At 33.9% G+C, this 6,000-nt stretch overlaps 2 long non-coding RNA genes across 2 annotated transcripts; both read right to left on the reverse strand.

Moving 5' to 3' along the window:
• Window positions 1-2,183: 2,183 nt before the first annotated feature.
• LOC6562537 lies at window positions 2,184-2,719 on the reverse strand. Its single transcript, XR_004365104.2, has 2 exons — window positions 2,625-2,719; window positions 2,184-2,550 (listed from the first exon to the last, which is right to left on the reverse strand). It is a non-coding gene; the product is annotated as an uncharacterized LOC6562537 (long non-coding RNA).
• Window positions 2,720-2,909: 190 nt separating this feature from the next.
• LOC116805261 lies at window positions 2,910-3,503 on the reverse strand. The gene is made up of 3 exons (XR_004365090.1): window positions 3,442-3,503; window positions 3,241-3,367; window positions 2,910-3,187 (listed from the first exon to the last, which is right to left on the reverse strand). It is a non-coding gene; the product is annotated as an uncharacterized LOC116805261 (long non-coding RNA).
• Window positions 3,504-6,000: the final 2,497 nt, after the last annotated feature.

Below are 6,000 nucleotides of genomic sequence, written 5' to 3' on the forward strand. Positions count from 1 at the left end.
CCAAGAACAGATGATGTCTTCTCATTGCCCAATGCACAAGCGTATTATTACTATTAGTATTATTATACATATTTGTCTGGTTACAGGGTATTATGGAAATCTAAAACGCTTCACTTTTTACGGGTAGAAGTTGAGCGTAAAATTTTTGAACGTTTCTGCATAATAAATTTTCAAAAGTGGATTAAAATGGCACAAAAATATTTCAGCTGTTTCCCCTTTACGCTGTTTTGCTCGGCAAACAGAAACATATGTACACAGACGGGCACACACAGCCACACACGACACATGTGGCCAGACAATCAAATAGACACACACACACCACACACACACCACACACACACACACACACATAGACATGTTGTGGCACTTTTGCTTTTTGACCGTGAGCAAACAATTTTTTAAACATACTTTTTAGGCGTGCTGCAACCTTCGGGAATGTGGCTATGTGATTTTCACGAATTTTCCAAAAGAATGGCAAATAAAACGAAATATTTACATATGTGCATAACAAACATGTGCTGTGATTTCCCCTCGCCTTGCCCCTTTGGCCAACCCTGCTCCGCTCTGCTCTGCTCTGCTCTGATTTCGAGTCTTTTTTAACTGGCTGACATTTTGACATTTGTCGCTGTCAGACATAACAATCGAATATGCTAAAAATCGTAATAACACCAGCAACAACACATATGCTATATGCTACATACATGTGTGTGTGTGTGTGTATGTGTGTGTGTGTGTATCTGTGTGTGTTTGCATACAAATGACAAATAAAATTATACCCCAATTGCCCATTGAGGGTTTGTGCTAGGCTCTGGTGATAAATCAAAATAAATGGACTAACAAACGTAGGCAAATTAATAGCGTTCTATGTTTTTTTTTTATTTATTTTTTATTTTATTGTACAAGCTCTGCAATTTATCAGCAAATACATATATGTATTTTCAGGTAGGCAATACAAGTTCAATTTGAAACTCGTTAGAGAATTGTCAATTGGACATTGAAGTAAATAAGTACTTTCAAGGTGACAGGCTCAATAGGTACTTCATATTTCAGATTAAATATGAGAGCTCAATTCAATTCATAATGCACAAGCAGAAGAAGAAGAACTCAAGTAAAATTAAGATAAAGTATTGCAAAAATTATGTAAACTTTTCCGGTCATTTCCACTTGAACCGGAAACGAGTAACTAAATAAAACATTTGTTGGTTTCGTTACAACGAAAATGTTATGCAGTTTTTTAATTATTAAATACACTCGATTTGCAAATGTATTTTAATATATTTATTTGTTTAATTTCTCCATTTTTGAAACTGTTTATTTATATAATTTGAATAGCACGGTTTTTAAACAAATTAATATTGTTTAGCTTTGCTCATTCATTTTTTAAGTTCTTAAATATAAATTTACTGAATTGTATTATTCACCTTAGATTGAAATATATACAAAATTTTAAATTGAAATGCGGGAAACTAAATCAACAGGTCTGTTGCGGTGACTGTTAACAACCTTGCTTAAGCGGAGTTGTTGCTTCTTAGCTCCTCATTCTTACAGCTTCCTCATTTTTTGTCCGATGTCTAAGATAATTGAGTTCCGAGCTTTGGTCCCTTTCAAGCTTTTAAAGTAAAAATACATAATACGTACAAAATAATGTAAAGTCTTTGAAGATACTATTTTTGCACTATGATTTAACTTATCCAGCCCTTAACTTATCCAAGTCTCTACCATCTACTCTTGACCGCCAGGTAGCGTGGAAAGCTCTTCCATCTCTACCGAAAGATGGTGCTAACACCGCAAAACTATTATCCACAATGTTAACTCACTAATGAACTGCATGGATTCTGTGAACAGCTGTCCGACGGTCTCAAAATAACGAACTTTGATATATTTTGACGGCAGTTATCGGCAAACCACCATAGAAGCGCCAAGTGTTCATATTTTTCATACTGTGGGCGACAACTTAAAATTGTTAAAGAAAAACATTCTTATTTAGACTCGAAGCATAAACTGAGTTGAATATTTCCCCGGAACTTTATTTTTATTTATAAAGTAGACATTACATAAATAACTAATCAATTTAACATCCACACTTTATATATAGAAACGATTGGCAAAATATTCCATAAAAAACTAGATCAACTTCTTCAAGAAGCAAATTACATTTTTCAGAAACATATATATTTTCCTAGTTATGTATTGGAGCTCTTATTTATTGGAATTAGGGAACTAATTTACAGCACGTGTATGTGAACAGTGTATCTAGATTCGTTCTGAAGACTTTTTTTCTTAACAGCAGGGTCCACAACCACCGCAGCAGGGTCCACACCATCCACAGCAGGGTCCGGCACCACAGCAGGGTCCGCAACCGCCACAGCATAAGCGCGGCGGGTAGCAGCATGGCGATGCGCCGCCGCCGCAGCACGGATAAAGCTTAAAGCACATCTTTGATAGTTGTGGAGGAACTAATGATGTGGAAAGCGACTGGGAAATGTGTGGATAGTGTGTGAAGTCTTCACGGAAATAGACACTATTCGAATTCTGATGGAAATACTCAATCTATTATGTAAATCGAAAATTATTTTGTTTTTAATAGGAATATATATATATTTTTTTATAAAATTAACACTTACATTCCCAAAAACTTTACACTCAATTACACAACAAAAAAATTTAGAGATTTTAACTGTACAAGCCCGAAAAGTAAAGTGAATTATTTCCTGGCATCTGTTTGGGATCATTCCTGTGTTTAAGTTCAAATATTAAAGCCTACTTTGCTTACATTTAAGGCTAAAGTCACCAAATTTGAAAGATCAAAAAGTGTATGAATATTTTCTAAAGCCTTGCCGATATTGTGGATCAAAGCATCGGAGAGTCCAATCAAAAATAAAATAATACTATTCTAAATAATACAATGATTTCAAATTTTAATTGCTATAAATAGCCCATTTAATTGTACAAATTTTAAAATAATTTACATTGAGTTGTTGCTTGTTGTACTAGATGTTTAGTACCTAGATTTCGTTCTGAAGAAGATTTTAGCAATAACCACAGCCACCATAGCAGGATCCACAGCCGTAGCAACCACCGCATCCGTAAGAACCGTAGCAGCCACCGCATCCGTAAGAACCGCCGTAGCAACCATAGCATCCGCCATAGTAACCACCGCAAGGACCGCAGCACATCTTGATATGGACTGACAATGACCCATATTTAATATTCAATAGAAGGGAATTATAGAGTACTTACTTTTAGTCCAACTTCTTCACGGAAACAGGTACTAGCGACTGCTAATGGATTTCAGAAAATGTTCCCGGGTTACAAGCTTCTGGAATCCAACGCAATCGATTGTATATTTTATAGGAAAGCTGTCAATCTAAATTTGTAAAAGATGAAAATTTAAATACAATATACATATATATATATATATTTTTATTTCTTGTAACTCACATTCCTACAAAATTCACATTGAAGTACAAACAAAAAATATTTTGGAATGTTTACGGGACAAGGTCGAAAAGCTGAATGAATTTCGGAATTGGGTCGGGGTGCTACGGCAAAAAAAAATTGAAATTTAAATCTGAATTCTCAGAGCATACTTTTTTTTATTCAAAAGAAAAAGCGGGACATTTTTAAAATGCCCAAGTATAAGTTTTAAAATGCCAAACTCTAAAAAATAATTAATAGTTAAGTAAAAATAAAATAAATTAAGTGGAAAGCTTAAGCAAGTTGAAGCCAAATTTAAAATGCACCATTCAATATATCGAACAACTCTTTGAGAGCTTTAAACATTCAACAAAAGCTGTGACATAAGCAAAGAGCTCCAAATTTGAGCAAAAGTGTTGAAAAAATGTGGGGCAGGCACTTCAAAACAAACTCAAAGGCAAAGAGCGGCATCCAGTTGCCAGATCAAATATCATCGGAAAATAAGCAATGAAAAGGCCAAGTGCTTTAACTCATCTATCAATTGGCTATTAAGTGTTAGTTGTTTAGTTGTTGACGATGACATAATGCCCTCGTGCTTAGTAAGTGCGTGGAATAAGTCTTAAGACCAATTATAGTAAGTTATTTGTGAAAGAAAAAGTGATAACTGAAATATGTTGAGAAAACAACATGAACGATGAAGTTTCAAATTATATTAAATATTATTTATCTGAACGGAAACAGCGATGAGAATTTGTTTTCATAGCAATATCAGAATGGGATATTAGAACAAGTTTATTTAGAATTATAGGTCATAAAAATTGATGTAATATGCATTAAAATTATGTTACACTAAATGTTATTTGATGAACATACCTTATGAATATAAATATGAATTAAATAATATTTGTAATTTTATTATAATACTCTTCATATTATTAATTAATATTTACTTTATTATTGTATATACATTTAAAATAAATAAATGCTACAGATGATATCTGGTTCAAAGGACCAATTTTTGTAGTGGATAAGACGTCTTTGACTAGATAGTGTATTTCTTAGGATGTGATGCGTTGAATAGCGATTTTCGCATACAGAAAAATAAAACACCTGTTTTCGCTTTCATTTTATTATTTCAATTGATAGCTACATGAAGCTTAAAAATAGTTGTACACAATTATTCCCTATGTTGCCAGAGATTAGTGGTGAGAGTTGCGGAAGTTATTGTTTATGGCCTACTTTTAGGCATGAACACACATCATAAGTATTTGTTTAATGTTGTGTACCAGTATAAGATCCGAAATACATCTACATCTTGCTTATGCGATTAATAATATTCATATTACTAATTATCGTCAACATTTTCTAGGCCGTTCATTTAGATTTATAAGTTTTTAATGGATTTCTTGGTAAATGTAAGTAATATTTGAAGAGTTTGTTCTGAAGACGCTCCTAGCAGCAGGGTCCACGACAGCCTCCACAGTTGGGGTAACTGAAGCATGCGGCAGAGCAATTGCCACCTCCGCAGTTGCCATTGCAGCCACAGCAGCCGCTGCAGCAGCCGTTGCAAGGTGCGGTACACGAGTAATTGCACGAGTAGCAAGGTGAGCAGCACATCTTGATTGACTTGATTGAAGTGAAATCACAATAACAACAATACCGAAAATTATTGTAAATATTTCTAATTCGAACTTCCTTCAAAAATAAGCTAAATAAAATATATTTTTGTCGAAAATTAGGTTAAGCAAAAAAAAATAAATAAAAATTTAAATACCAATAAATGTTTACTCAACTGGCCTAAAAAATGTGAATGAATGTTGTCTTAAAACCTAACCAGATATCTTGGAGCCTACTTTGTTTTTACAAGCTTCTGAAGTACCAATCATTTAAGTCATTTTGATGCCATGCATTAAGGTTATTTTTTCTTAAATACAGTAAATAATATCTATTGAATAGAACTAATATTATCTTTCATAATAGCACTACTTAATAATATTTTAATAAACCATCAGCAAATACAAAAATTAGTCAATTTTCAAGTACTGTAAAATATCCATTCCTTATTTAATTATACATTTTTTTAAAATAATTTACATTGAGTTGTTGCTTGTTGTACTAGATGTTTAGTACCTAGATTTCGTTCTGAAGAAGATTTCAGCAATAACCACAGCCACCATAGCAGGATCCACAGCCGTAGCAACCACCGCATCCATAAGAACCGTAGCAGCCACCGCATCCGTAAGAACCGCCGTAGCAACCATAGCATCCGCCATAGCATCCGCCATAGCAACCACCGCAAGGACCGCAGCACATCTTGATATGGACTGACAATGACTCATTTTTTTATATTCAATAGAAGGGAATTATAGAGTACTTACTTTTTAGTTCAACTTCTTCACGGAAATAGGTACTAGGTGGAATATAAGCGACTGCTTATGGACTTCAGAAATTTGTTCGGGATTAAGTTGAAGTTTCCGGAATCCAATGCAGTCGATGGTTTTTCTTACAGGAACGACTTCAACCTTCATATAATAAAAGCAAAGGTTAAATACATTTTTGAACACACAGTTTCTTTTTTTTAAT

This window comes from Drosophila grimshawi, unplaced genomic scaffold (genome assembly GCF_018153295.1).
Source record: "Drosophila grimshawi isolate 15287-2541.00 unplaced genomic scaffold, ASM1815329v1 contig_1377, whole genome shotgun sequence".
In the NCBI taxonomy this organism is placed as follows: domain Eukaryota; kingdom Metazoa; phylum Arthropoda; class Insecta; order Diptera; family Drosophilidae; genus Drosophila; species Drosophila grimshawi.